General features: G+C 47.1%; 1 pseudogene; it reads left to right on the top strand.

The window, feature by feature from the left end:
- The first annotated feature begins 1,809 nt into the window (after positions 1-1,809).
- On the top strand, positions 1,810-14,000 carry LOC134481255 (translationally-controlled tumor protein-like; annotated as a pseudogene).
- The last annotated feature ends 1,249 nt before the right edge of the window (positions 14,001-15,249 follow it).

The raw sequence follows: 15,249 nt of genomic DNA, 5'->3' as shown, positions 1-15,249 counted from the left end.
GGTGACCCTAAGGCTGCAGTAGATTACGTCACTCAGGGTGACCGAATAGATCCAGACACAGAAAACTGGTGTGCTTGGGGACAGATGTGGTCGACGGTCAGCATGAGTCTGGTTGACTCAGCTTTTTTTTTTTTTTTTTTTCAGTTACTACTGTACTTTATTGTGTTCAACCAAATCACCATGTTACAAAAATAGCAAGCTGCCATAATAAAAAATAAGGCTCCTCAATCCAGCACCAGATAGCATCATTTTACTTTCCAGCCTAGAAATTGCACAAGTGTATATAAACCAACCGAAGATGAGGATTGAGAGTTCATCTTGGTGGATTTTTCCTTTGATGAATATGAAGTGTCCTTCCTTATCTTTTTTGATGACTTTTAGTTGGAAATTGATTTTATTTGATATTAGAATGGCTACTCCAGCTTGCTTCTTCTGACCATTTGCTTGGAAAGTTGTTTTCCAGCCTTTCACTCTGAGGTAGTGTCTGTCTTTGTCTCTGAGGTGTGTTTCCTGTAGGCAGCAGAATGCAGGGTCCTCATTGCATATCCAGTTTGTTAATCTATGTCTTTTTATTGGGGAGTTGAGGCCATTGATGTTGAGAGATATTAAGGAATAGTGATTATTGCTTCCTGTTATATTCATATTTGGATGTGAGGTTATGTTTGTGTGCTTTTCTTCTCTTTGTTTTGTTGCCAAGATGATTAGTTTCTTGCTTCTTCTAGGGTATAGCTTGCCTCCTTATGTTGGGCTTTACCCTTTATTATCCTTTGTAGTGCTGGATTTGTAGAAAGATATTGTGTAAATTTGGTTTTGTCATGGAATATCTTGGTTTCTCCATCTATGTTAATTGAGAGTTTTGCAGGATACAGTAACCTGGGCTGGCATTTGTGTTCTCTTAGGGTCTGTATGACATCTGTCCAGGATCTTCTGGCCTTCATAGTTTCTGGCGAAAAGTCTGGTGTGATTCTGATAGGTCTGCCTTTATATGTTACTTGACCTTTTTCCCTTACTGCTTTTAATATTCTTTCTTTATTTTGTGCGTTTGGTGTTTTGACAATTATGTGACGGGAGGTGTTTCTTTTCTGGTCCAATCTATTTGGAGTTCTGTAGGCTTCTTGTATGCCTATGGGTATCTCTTTTTTTAGGTTAGGGAAGTTTTCTTCTATGATTTTGTTGAAGATATTTACTGTTCCTTTGAGCTGGGAGTCTTCACTCTCTTCTATACCTATTATCCTTAGGTTTGATCTTCTCATTGAGTCCTGGATTTCCTGTATGTTTTGGACCAGTAGCTTTTTCTGCTTTACATTATCTTTGACAGTTGAGTCAATGATTTCTATGGAATCTTCTGCTCCTGAGATTCTCTCTTCCATCTCTTGTATTCTGTTGGTGAAGCTTGTATCTACAGCTCCTTGTCTTTTCTTTTGATTTTCTATGTCCAAGGTTGTTTCCATGTGTTCTTTCTTGATTGCTTCTATTTCCATTTTTAATTCCTTCAACTGTTTGATTGTGTTTTCCTGGAATTCTTTCAGGGATTTTTGTGATTCCTCTCTGTAGGCTTCTACTTGTTCTCTAAGGGAGTTCTTTATGTCTTTCTTGAAGTCCTCCAGCATCATGATCAAATATGATTTTGAAACTAGATCTTGCTTTTCTGGTGTGTTTGGATATTCTGTGTTTGCTTTGGTGGGAGAATTGGGCTCCGATGATGCCATGTAGTCTTGGTTTCTGTTGCTTGGGTTCCTGCGCTTGCCTCTCGCCATCAGATTATCTCTAGTGTTACTTTGTTCTGCTATTTCTGACAGTGGCTAGACTGTCCTATAAGCCTGTGTGTCAGGAGTGCTGTAGACCTGTTTTCCTGTTTTCTTTCAGCCAGTTATGGGGACAGAGTGTTCTGCTTTCAGGCGTGTAGTTTTTCCTCTCTACGGGTCTTCAGCTGTTCCTGTGGGCCTGTGTCTTGAGTTCACCAGGCAGGTTTCTTGCAGGGGAAAAGTTGGTCCTACCTGTGGTTCCAAGGCTCAAGTTTGCTCGTGGGGCACTGCCTAAGTCCTCTCCGAGGCAGGCAGCAACCGGGAAGATCTGCGCCGCTCTTTCCGGGAGCCTCCGTGCACCAGGGTTCCAGATGACGTTTGGTGTTTTCCTCTGGCGCCTGGATGCGCACAGAGTGCAGTCTCTTCTGGTCTCCCAGGCGTGTCCGCCTCTCTGAAGGTTCAGCTCTCCCTCTCACGGGATTTGGGTGCAGAGAACTGTTTATCCGGTCTGTTTCCTTCAGGTTCCGGCGGTGTCTCAGGCGCAGGGGTCCTGCCGCTCCCGGGCCCTCCCCTACGGGAACCCAGAGGCCTTATACAGTTGCCTCTTGGGCCAGGGATGTGGGCAGGGGTGGGCAGTGTTGGTGGTCTCCTCCGCTCTGCAGCCTCAGGAGTGCCCACCTGTTCAGGCAGTGAGGTCTCTCTCCCACGGGGTTTGGGAGCAGAGAACTGCTGCGGGCCGGGATCCGCGGGTGTGGGACTTCCGGTAAACACAGGAAGTGCCCGGTCCTAGAGGAATTTTGCCTCTGTGTGTCCTGAGTTCACCAGGCAGGTTTCTTGCAGGGGAAAAGTTGGTCCTACCTGCGGCTCCAAGGCTCAAGTTTGCTCGTGGGGTACTGCCCAAGTCCTCTCCGCTGTGGCAGCAACCGGGAAAATCTGTGCCGCTCTTTCCGGGAGCCTCCGTGCACCAGGGTTCCAGATGACGTTTGGTGTTTTCCTCTGGCGTCTGGATGCACACAGAGTGCAGTCTCTTCTGGTTTCCCAGGCGTGTCCGCCTCTCTGAAGGTTCAGCTCTCCCTCCCATGGGATTTGGGTGCAGAGAACTGTTTATCCGGTCTGTTTCCTTCAGGTTCCAGCAGTGTCTCAGGCGCAGGGGTCCTGCCGCTCCCGGGCCCTCCCCTACGGGAACCCAGAGGCCTTATACAGTTGCCTCTTGGGCCAGGGATGTGGGCAGAGGTGGGCAGTGTTGGTGGTCTCCTCTGCTCTGCAGCCTCAGGAGTGCCCACCTGTTCAGGCGGTGAGGTCTCTCTCCCACGGGGTTTGGGAGCAGAGAGCGGGCCCTTGACTCAGCTTCTGACAGTGTGCGTGCGTGTGTGTGCGAACTGCCGTGTTTTGGTTTGCCCATTCTGAGATGAGAGCACCCAGACTCTCTGACCACCGCCCCACCAGGGTCACGCTCAGCCAGCAGAGCACTTCTTCTTAGGTCCTCAGTGGCCCATCTGTCCAATAGTGTGGATGGCATCTGTAAAAACGAGCACAGACTTTTATGTGTGTCATGTGTTCGGTTAATAGCACAGGGTCTGGGGCACAATGGGGGTCGTAATCTGAAAGTTCTGAACCCCAGCACACTCTCAGTAGCTGTGCGGTCTCGGACGCGCCAGTCAGCTTCTCTAGGCCTCAGCATCACAAGTACAGAACAAGAGGGGCCGTCACCTCATGTGGGCGTCCCAGTATCCAACCACCGGTGTGTGTATGAACATACGTCAGACTCCATGAGAACGGGAGGCATTGCTGTGTTAGTTTTGTCGTTGGAGCCGATGGGGGTGTCACCATTGTATGGACTTGGAATAGCCGAGGCCTAAAAGCATGAAAGGAGTTTGGCCTGATGATAGACAAGCAATCCTAGTTCTCCGTTGACTGAAGCGGGAGAGGCTAGCCTGTGCTAGTCTTTTAAAAGGGGTAGCATGAGGCCTGGAAAAATCGCTCAGTGGTTAAGAGCCCTGACTCATCTTGCAGAGGACCCAGGTTCAGCTCCCGGTACTCACACAATCACAGCCACGTGTGACTCCAGTTCCAGGGGATCCAACACCTGTTTCTGGCCTCACGCACTACACACATGAGGCGCACACGCATACATGCGGGCAGAACACGCATACACATAAACATAAATCTGAAAACCACGATTTTGATGAGCACAAAGACTGCTCTTAGTGTGGTATTTTATGTTTAATTATGTGTGTGAGAAGGTGGGCACCAGTGAGAAACATAGGTGCCTATGGAGACAAGGGATGTCGGAGCCCAGCAAGCTGGAGTTACAGGCTGTTGTGAGCCACCTACAATGGGTATTGGAAACCAAGCTAGGGTCCTCTCAGGAGCAATGTATCGTCTTAACCACTGAGCCATCTCCCCCAGTCCCAGATGCTTCTGCTTTTGTTTGTTTGTTTGGTGGTGGTGGTTTGGTTTGGTTTGGTTTGGTTTGGTTTGGTTTGGTTTGGTTTTTCGAGGTAGGGGTTCTCTGTGTAGCCCTGGGTGTCCTGGTACTCATTCTGTAGACCAGGCTGGCCTCGAACTCATGAGGTTGACCTGCCTCTGTCTCTTGTACTGGGGTAAAGGCATGCAAAACCACCGACAGACTCAAAGGCTGTCTTTTAAAGAGAGCTTTGGAAGGAAACAGGGCAGCCCACGTCTGCAGAGAGGACTTCCCAACTAGAAGCATATTAGGAAGTCTGATTAATGTTTTAGACAAGTGCCCCTTTTCCTTCTTCTTCATTTCTTCTCCTCCATGAACAAGTCTCTTTGATAACATGTCCTTTCCCATCTCAGAGATGAATTTTGAATTCTTCATTATGTCTGTGCTCAAACTTGGCAGCTGAGTGTGCCTGTCAACTGAAGCAAACACGAGCCTCTCCCTCTCTCCCGTCTGAGCGAGCGTAGGAGCAGATGGATTAGCTTGTGATTGGGAAGGTAGCCTGCTGTGGGGACTCAGAGTCAGGATGATGGGGTTGGGGGGGGGCCTAACAGTGATGATTCACTACCACCAGCTCGAGCTCTCAGTGAGATTGCAGGCCAGTCCAACCCCAGTCCGACCCTCCTGTGGTAATGACCCCTAAGGTATGACCTTCCTATGGTAATAGAAAAATGGATGTTGTCAAGATTGTTGACACTCAGTAACACAACTAAACTTTATGCTGGTGAGTGGCTTCTGGTTTTCTCAGGGAACATTGTTTTTGGCAAAAGGGACAGTCAGTCGTTGACACTACTTTGGACCTCTCTTCTGGGCTTTGAGCACCCTTGACATTGAATAAGTAGCAGGGAAGAAAATAGAAGGCAAGGAGTATTGATAAACCGAAGAAAATAGAAGGCAAGGAGCATTAATAAACCAACTTTTTTTTTTTTTTTTTTTTTTTTTTTTGGAGCTGGGGACCAAACCTAGGGCCTTGGGATTGCTAGGCAAGCGCTCTACCACTGAGCTAAATCCCCAACCCCGATAAACCAACTACTAACGTGGGTACTGCAATGTGTACTTACAAAGCCGGAAATACCCGAGGATGTGTCTGGTTCGTTCGGCTATAGAAATTGTGTTGGCTGATCTTGGGTACACATTTATCATATCTGGAAGAGGGGGACCTCAACTGAAGAATTGCCTCTGTCAGATTGACAGGAGGGCGTATCTACGGGGCATTTTCTTGATTGATGTACGAGAGTCCAGCCTACTGTGGGCGGTGCCATCCCTAGGCAAGTGGGCCTGGGTAGCTTGAACAAATCAAAGGAAATAAGGCAGCAAGAAGTCCCCTGCTTAAGTCCCTGCCTCTCAATGATACATTGCAACCTGAAAGCCAAGTAGACCCTTTCCTCCCTGAGTTGATTTTGGACAGTATTTTCTCTCAGCAACAGACAGTAAACAAGAGCAGCGATAAACTTCACAGGGCTTGGGAAAGTGAAACGAGGTACGGTGACTAGTCAGCTGTGCTTGACTAGGATCTGGGCGTTGTCGGGCAGTCTTTATTTTATTGTTGTTTTGAGACTTGTAGCCCAGGCTAGTTGCAAAACTTGCTAGGTGGCCTGCAGCGGTTTTTAAAAGCTAACCCCCCCCCCCTGCCTTTCCCTTGCAACTGCTGATCTTACCTTAGGCTGTAGCAGCCTGTTAGATGTGCTGTTGCAGATTTTCTCTTCTGTTCTATGCGCTGGATAAGACCACAGGGGTGGCTAAGTGGTAGCACTTCCGGCTTGTTATGATCTGACCTTCGGAGTTCCCGTGGCGCCCTTCTCCATATAATTCACTCCTCCGGGCTGCCTCTCCGATACCCAAATAGTTGCCTGCTACCCTGAGCTCTTCTGGGCATCCCTGGGGGTGAGGGGTGGGAGCTACGGAGGTTGGACAGGGTTTCTCTGGCTGTCCTGGAACTCACCGTGTAGACCAGACTACAGAATTCACAGATCCTGCCTCTGCCTCCCTAACGCTGGGATTAAAGTCTTGTGCCATTACCACCCGGCTCGTTTCGTCTTTCTAACGAGTTCTCTTGTTAGTCTAGCTACACTCCTAAGGATTAAGGGGAAAAAATGAAATTGAAACGTTTACCCTTTGGCTAATTCAGTTTTTCTGATCTGCGTTTGTGGTCTGCGTCTGTGAAGAGGGCTGGACTGTGGCTGGTGATCTGATAGGTCTCCCTGAATTCATCGCTGCTGGGTCCTTACTCGTAGGGTTATGTGGTAGCCATAAACTCCAAGTAAATGTTTACAGAAACAAAAAAGTGTGGGTGCTTTCCTGGTCTCTGTCTCAGCTTGCCCCATTCCTCTCTATTTTTGACTGACTCCAGCGGGTAGGAAGCAGGCCCAGTAGTGTGAGATCCAGCCTGAGTTAACTCACGGACTACAGCCCCTCCGTCGCAGGGGCCCAGCCACACCCCTCCCCTAAGGGTGCGGATGAGACCAAACCCATTGACCTGAGTAGAAATTCAGGGGTAAAGAATTTTTTTGTTTATTTGTCCTTGGAGGACTATTTATGGCATCTTAACCAAGTGACACTCTGGAGACTGTAATTACAGAGTTTCGCTTGAGAAAAATCTAGAACATTGCTTGTCCTGCTTTCTCCCTCTGGGATTTTGTATTGAGGGCAATCTTATCTTGGTAGCCCCCTCAGCAGTTAACTGGTGGCCCGACCCCACCCCTCCTCCTTAAGCATCCCCAGAGGCTACTGTGTGGTTTCCTTGGTTTGTTGAAACACTGTTGCTAGGCAGATGGACCAGATTACATAAAATGTAGATTTTTGTAATTAACAATTCCAAAGGAAATTAGAGAAGCTCCTTCTAGTGCTGGGGCTAGGGCCTGCAAGATGGAGAATCAAAGGGCTGCGAGAGAGGTTTTCAAGAATGAAGATAGAGGTTTATAAATTGACCGACTGAAAGGATTTGACAAGACAGAGCCAATTTTCCCTGGATTTCTTTTCATATATTTAACAAGTGCATGGGGCGAGCCCATTCTCCTTCGCTGATGTTTATTTCTTAAAGTGTGACTTGTTCCTTTGTTTTCCTTATTATAAGAGAAATTTTCTTGCATGACCAAAAGAAAAAAAATTGTTTTATGTTAACCCAAAAATAATTATAAGAGATAAATTACTATATGTAATTCTGCCTTATATGGAGGCAAATTAATGTTCATTCTTTTTTCTCCTTGTTTTTATTAGCTCCCTGAGCGTTTCACACAATATATTTATTACTTAAAGAATTTAGGGGGTTGGGGATTTGGCTCAGTGGTAGAGCGCTTGCCTAGGAAGCACAAGGTCCTGGGTTCGATCCCCAGCCCCGGAAAAAAAAAGAATTTAATTATATCTGCTTTATATGTGTATAGGTGTTTTGTCTGCATATAGTATATGTACTGTGTGTACACAGAGCCCATGGAGGCCATAAGACTCCCGTGGAACTGGAGTTACAGATGGCTGTGAACTGCCCTGTGGGTGCTAGGGTTTGAACCTGGGTCCTCTGGAAGAGCAGCTGGTGCTCTTAACCGCTAAGCCATCCCTCCAGCTCAGCCTACAATGTATTTTGTGTGCATTTCCTCTCCCCCTTCACTCTGCCCAGATCCATTCTCCCTTCCCTCCCACACAACTCATTTGAGTCTTATTTTCTTGGTACATTTGCTCCAGTTGTATTTTGCATACTTTTATCCTGTGTGTTAAAGTATTTGCTGGAATCCAGTTAGCTCTTTAATAATTCCAGTTCGTTTGACCCCTACACAGGAAGTCTAAAAGTCAGTCCTAAACCCATGTCCACAAAAGGAACAGCTGTTCATTCCTGAGGCATGAAACCAGGCTAATGGCACTGTGGACAGTAAATCTTTATTTAGAGATAGGGTCTTGTTTCTCGGATTGGACTCAGGCTTCCTCAGGAATTACAGGAGTAGAGTGTGTGCGTGCGTGCATGCGTGCGTGCGTGCGTGCGTGGTGCGTGTGTGTGTGTGTGTGTGTGTGTGTGTGTGTTCATGCACGCATGTCCAAGCTATTCAACTTTTTAATAACAATGTAAGTTTAATAATAGCGTGTTTCCCTTAAACGTGAAGCTCTTTCAATCACCTCATGGAAATTTCCCCACAAAATAAGCACTGGATAGAATTCCAGAAATTTTCCTTGAGACCTTCCTCTTCAGACAGATTAGTGGTTTCTCACAAGGCACGTTTCGAAATGGCTGTAGATGCAATCAGTAATGACTGTAAAGATATGAACTGAACACCAGAGGGCGCAAGAGGAACGCTGTTGTCTGCAGACACTGCGCCCTGAACAATAAATGAAAAAAAGAGGTCATGAAATCAAAAGCGGGGTGGGGGAGATGGGAGGATTTGGAAGAAAAAAAGGAAGATGGAAAAGGTGCTATCATATTATAATCTCAAAAAATAAAAGGAACATTTTAAAGCAGTATTTCTTTTTTGGGTTTTTAGCAAAGATTTGAATGTAAATGAGTCGGAAGCACCATTTAGGGAGTCAGAGCAACATATGCAAACACACAGATCAGATTAGCCTCAAATTTTGCCAGCCTTCAACATGTAATTTCTCATTATGACCCGTGTAAATAAATATCATCAGGCGATTTGCATCATAAGCTGAAGTGATCTTAAAACCTCAAAATGAAAATTTCCCAAAATGAACGGAGACTAGAGAGATGGTTCAGGAATTAAAAGCACTGGCTGCTCTAGCAGAGGGCCTAGGTTCGATTCCCGGCACCTACAGGGCAGCTCACAACCATCTGTGACTCCAGTTCCAGGAGATCTGACACCCCCTTCTGGAATCTGTAGGCATTACACACACATGGTGCATGGACACACACAACAAAAATCATAAACATAAAATAAGTAAATCTAAAATTACTTATTAAAAAGAAAACAAACTGGCTTGAAACATCTGTGTACTCCTCCCACTTTTCTCCCTTCTTGTTTCTTCCCACCCCCAACCTCCCAACACCCCCAGCACACCCCACACCCCCTGCCACAGTCACAGACATCAAGAAAGTCAGTCTAAAGGCATGGTGGTCATAAGATTCAGTGACTTGGGTCCTTCCTCTCTGGCTTATATGGACCCATTGACACATTTTATCCCTGAATCCTTTGAAAGAAGCTGACAGATTCTTTGTTGATACTACTGATTAAATTGTAACCAGATAACTCTGCCCGGCATATGTAATTCCATCCCATTGTATATTGGAATAATGGACCCAGATCTTTCATTCTGCACAAGGAGTGTTTTTATTGTCGCTTTGGAGTTTTGTTTTTTGTTTTTTTTTGTTTTTTTCAAATATGTCTTTCTCCCTTTAAAGTATCTACATGGTTTCCCCAGTTTCATGAATCACTTTTGCTGGAATTAAACTCAAGCAACTTAAAATTAAGTAATTAACTATAAGAAGCTTTGACCATAATTATTAACTGGCCCCCTCCTACATGCCTGGCACCAGTTGACAGTGATTGGTCCAGTCCTATGAAGGAGAGTGAGAGGGAATGCCATTGGACCTGCCATTTATAGGGCTCTGGTAGTGAGGTAAGAAGAGTGGCTTGCAAGGGTCTCAGGCAAACCACCTTTGTCCACCACGCTGTCTATGACACTCAGGTGCCAATAGGTTGGTAATTCTACATGTACGGTTACTGGAGTTGGTCCAGAGCAATGCATAGCTTTTATACCTCCCTTCGTTCACTTTTATTGAGACTTGAACAGATGCTGGACACTTTGCCAGACCGTGCAAACATTGTTGGTGAAAGACAAGCGATCACTTGCCTTGTGCAGATCAAGAGCACAGCTCCAGGAAGTTCCTCTAATGTGAGAACAGAACACAGAAGAAGAGAGATGAACCAGACTGAGAGTGTTTTGACCCGTGAATGGTGTCTTAGTCAGGGTTCTCTTGAGTCACAGAACTTATAGGTAGTCTCTATATAGTAAGAGAATTTGTTGATGGCTTACAGTCTGTAGTCCAATTCCCCAACAATGGTCAGTAGCAGCTGTGAATGGAAGTCCAAGGATCTAGCAGTGGCTCAGTCCCACAAGGCAAGCAGGCAAAAAAGAGAGAGTCTCTTCCTTCTTCCAATGACCTTATGTAGGTCTCCAGCAGGTGTGTCCCACCATTCCTGGATCTGGGACTTGCTTTGTCCTAGATGACCTTGAACTCAGAGATCTCCTTGCTTTACTCTCCTGGGATTCATAGCCACTCTGCCTCAAGATCTCCATGCCAAGATCCAGGTCAGAAACTCGTATCTCCCCAGCCTCAAGGTCAGGATTAAAGGTGAGCCTTCCCATTCTGGATTGTAGTTCACGCCAGATATAGTCAAGTTGACAACCAGGAATAACCGCTACAAGTGGTGTCCAGAAAGGAGTGGGGATGTTGTCTTAGGGACAAGAGCAGCATTATGCAGACTCACACACAATCCACTTCGCCACATTCAAGGCACTGGAAAATACTCACCGTCCCTAGAGCACGAAGCTGACCAGGGCTGGAACTGGTTGATGGACCAGAGAATCAGTGCTTCTGGGACACCTGAGGGTGGGAAGTTTGGACCTCAGATAAGAGCTATGGAAGTCCCTGAAGGATTTAAAGGGCAGAATATTAGTGTTGTATTTATGCAAAAGTAGGAGGAGTGGTTTGTAAAACCAAACCTGTAAACCAAGGGTGTAAAAGAGATCCGCAGGCTCATCCTGCCGTCGTCCAATTGAGAGCTGAGGGTAGCCCCGAGAGAAAGGAGTCCTTACGATGATTTTTACGTTCATCCACTAGGTCAATATAGCTTGCTAACCTTGAGCTGATCCCACCAGAAGCCAGGCTCCACTCTGCGGGAATCGGCTCATTCTGAAGCTTGCATTCAGATGGAAAAAGACGACTTTTTTTTTTAATGAGCACAACAATAGGACCAGAATTATTTGAATTATTGTTAGAGCCAATAGGTGGGCGTGGCCCAAATGTCCGCGATAAGGAAGTGGGCAATCAAAACATGGTGTGGTGAGACTGTGTGGTAGTCTGCCTTTAAAAAGGAGGGTTACTGCGACACGTGCCAAACATACGTGAACCTTAAGCATGAAGCGGGAAGTGAAATACGACAGTCGCCGGTGATACGAGTTGTGATGTCACTCACGTGGTACTTCCCAGTGGTTAGCGGGTATGTCCGAGTGGTTCGTTCTTCCGAGTGTTTAGAGGGGCTTCCGAGTGGTTGCTGGGTACTCCCAAGAGGCGAGAAGTAGAGGGAGGTTGGCAGGGGCTAGAGGGAGGGAAGGATGGAAGATGACCGACGGCTCAATGCTGTTAAGCCCAATCAGAAATGAGGTTCTAGGGTTGGGGATTTAGCTCAGTGGTAGAGCGCTTGCCTAGCAAGCGCAAGGCCCTGGGTTCGGTCCCCAGCTCCGAAAAAAGAAAAAGAAATGAGGTTCTGATATATAAGGACTTACTGTAGATTACTGCAAGAGGGGGAAAGGGGTTTCGGCTTGGAATAAGATCCCTCAGCTACTGGCAGGAGAGATTGAGAAAATGGAATTCTGTGTGCTGTGCCACAGTCAAGTGCTACTTTTTAAAGATTTGTTTTTAATTAATTGTGTGTGTGTGCGTGCATGTGTGTGTGTGTGTGTGTGTGTGTGTGTGTGTGTGTGTGTTGGGGGGAGAGGGCCTGCAGTGCTCACAGACGCCAGAAAAGAGAGTCTGATCCCCTGAGCTGCTCAATGTGGATGCTTGGAAACCAGCTCAGGTCCCCTGTAAGAGCAGCAAGAGCTCTGAACCGAGGAGCAGCCTGTCCAGCTCCGACAGCCTTTCTTAGGGTGAAATGTGGGGGAAGGAGGCATAGATCGTCACAGACAGTGGGGCTTTGCGGGTTATAGATAAGGGCAGTGGTTTGCGCAAAGCAGGAGCTTTAGGATAAAGGGGTTTGTGACAAGAGGCGATGGCTATTGTCGCTCCTGAACCTGGCCGGGCTGTGATAGGACCTGCAGGGTCAGTGCAGGGGTCAACTTAAGGTTTGACCTTTACCCACACGTGCAAAGTGGTCTTTTATTCTGTTCAGCCTATCACATATGAATTGATGTCCTCTCTTTCTCACTCCCCACTTCTCGGGCTCTTGTGATTAGATTGAGAATATCTCAGAATACTTTTGACTCCTCGGCGAATACTGAGCTCCAGTCTGGAAAGGCGGAGAGACGGCTGGAGATGGCTGGTGGTGGTGGCCATAAAATAATGTGAATGCATTTATTTCCACTGGCCTGGGGGCTCGGGAGGTGCTTTTGCAGTTAAGAGAGTGAACTGCTGCCCCCCCACCCCCAGGACCAGAGTTCAGTTCCCAGTGCCTGCGTAGGGTGCATTACCACTTCCTGTAACGCCAGGTCCAGGATTAGATACCCGCTTGTGGCCTCCGTGGACATTGCAATTACACACACACACACACACACACACACACACACACACACACACACACAATTTAAACATAACATACTTTAAAGATGTAGTGTCGTAAGTGGTTTAAAAAAAGGTCTCATGGGCTGGAGAGACGACTCAGTGGTTAAGAGCACCGACTACTCTTCCTGAGGTCCTGAGTTCAAATCCCAGCAACCACATGGTGGCTCATAACCATCTGTAATGAGATCTGATGCCCTCTTCTGGTGTGTCTGAAGGCAGCTACAGTGTACTCATATACAATAAAATAAATTTAAAAAAAAAAAAAAGGTCTCATTTCTTTCATCATCCAGACATTCTGTGTAGCTGCAAGGTAAAGGAACGACGAGGGAGACAGATCACCATTTTGGGGTAGAAGGGAAGAATTAATATGGATTGTGTGATAAAATTCAGGTATGGCCAGGTATGGTGGCACATACTTGTAACTCCAGTACTTAAGAAGCTGAGGCAGGCTTTTTCGCCTGCTCCTCCCTCCACCCAAGCGCTGCTCCCGGCTGCAAAGCGCTAGCTCTGCTCCGTCAGGCTAGCGCCGCTGCCCCCAGCCATCACCAATATCATCAACCGGGACCTCCTCAGTCATGACGAGCTGTTCTCTGACATCTACAAGATCCAGGAGATCTCGGATGGGCCGTGCCTGGAGGTGGAGGGCAAGATGGCCAGTAGAGCAGAGGGTGCCGTCGATGATTCGCTCACTGGGGGAAATGCTTCCGCTGAAGGTCCAGAGGGCGAAGGTTCCAAAAGTCACTGGTGTTGACGATGTCATGAACCATCAGTTACAAGAAGCCAGCGTCACAGAAGAGGCCTACAGAGTACACCAAAGACTGCGTGAAATCACTCAGAGGCAAACTCGAAGAACAGAAACAGAAAGAGGAAAGCCTTTCACGACTGGAGCTGTGGAGCGAATTAAGCACGTCCTTGCTAATTGCAATAACCGCCAGTTGTTTGTTGGTGAAAACATGAATCCAGGTGAACTCCAGGTTGCTCTCCTGGACTGCCGTGAAGATAGCGTGACTTCATTCATGATTTTCTTTAAGGATGGCTTAGAGATGGAAAAAAACGTTAACAAGTTGGATCTATTACCTGTCACCATAATTGTCGCCATGATTGGCTGCCACTTACCATGCAAACAACAGCAGGACTCAGGACAAATGGCACTGATCCATCTTGGGCTTTTGCTTTCACTGCGACTTACTTGGAGTGGAGGCATTGGTTTTGGTTTTGGTTTTTAAGAAAAAAAGCATGTTGTGTGGGTTGTCTAAAAATAAAGTGCCTTTAAATTAAAAAAAAAATAGAAGAAGAAGAAAAAGAAGAGGAAGAGGAAGAAGTAGAAGAGGAAGAAGAGGAAGAGGAGGAAGAAGAAGAGGAGGAGGAAGAGGAAGAAGAGGAAGAGGAAGAGGAGGAAGAAGAGGAGGAGGAGGAGGAAGAGGAAGAGGAGGAAGAAGAGGAAGCAGCAGCAGCAGCAGCAGCAGCAGCAGCAGCAGCAGCTGAGGCAGGAGGATCATGCGTTTGAGGCCAGCATGAGCTAAATAGCAGTGTCTTGCCTCAGAACAACAATGACAACAATATTCACCGTGTGACGCGTGTAGAGTGGTTTTGCCTGGGCTCTTTCCAGTGGGAGGCAATATCAGGGCTGAGGCAAGAATTGGTTCCAGAGCCAGACAAGCCATGGAAAGCCGATGGCTTTATTTCCATTTCAGTGGGAGGTGACAGAGTGTTTCAAGCGCAGCAGAGATAAAATCGGATTTTTGTAATAGAAGATCACTGTACAGTAAGGCTCGGCAGGGGCAGGGGATGGGAAGGCAGGAGGCTGTCCACGGGATGAGAGGGCACAGAGGTACGGGGAAGTGCGCTATAGAGGGACCTGAGCTGCCGGTAGGGAGCTCCCCACGGCTAGGTGCTGTGGAGGTGAACTTCATGGGTGATGCCCACTTGCTGCTGCTGCCCTGGTGGGATGGAGACAGCATTCCTTAAGATGTCAGGAAAAGCATTTTGTCACTTTCCCTTTCTGTCTGAAAACAGAGCCAAAAGCATCCCATCTTATCATGGTGCAATAGGACCACCTTAAGTCGATCCGTGCCCTTCCCTTCTGGGAGCCCCGCTCCCAGGTCTCAGCGGAGGCACCCCGAGTGCGGCCATGGAGAATCTGAAGGATCAGCTGGGATGGATCTCGTCAGACACCCTGTTCATGCGCCCAAAGAAACTAAAATATGAGAGGCCTGGGGTGCTGTGCACTGTGGCTGCCACACCCGGGGTCAACACAAGCATCCAAGCCTCCTAACAGCTAAACAGTGTTTGCTAATGGGAAACACAAAGATACCACCCACAAATAACAAAGGTGAAAAGTATCTAGGAGTCGATCTCAGAAATAGCCTGGGTCTGTGGGGAACAGGAAAGTCTTGCTGGAAACATGAACCGAGGAGCTCACAGAAGAAGGCTGGGTCTGGATTCTTGGATGGGAGGTTGAAGACCACAGTCAGGTTTTACTGCAGTGATAAAGCTCGATAAAGCTCAAGCCAGTGCTGATGTGAGAGTAAAGACTTCTGTAAGCTGCTCCTAAAATTCTTACAAAAGGCACCAAAACCACAGGACAAAACGTCAATTAAAAA

The sequence above is a fragment of the Rattus norvegicus genome, chromosome 12 (genome assembly GCF_036323735.1).
Source record: "Rattus norvegicus strain BN/NHsdMcwi chromosome 12, GRCr8, whole genome shotgun sequence".
In the NCBI taxonomy this organism is placed as follows: Eukaryota; Metazoa; Chordata; class Mammalia; order Rodentia; family Muridae; genus Rattus; species Rattus norvegicus.
The sequence above is the reverse complement of the archived record's forward strand: the minus strand, read 5'-3'. Positions and strand labels throughout refer to the sequence as shown.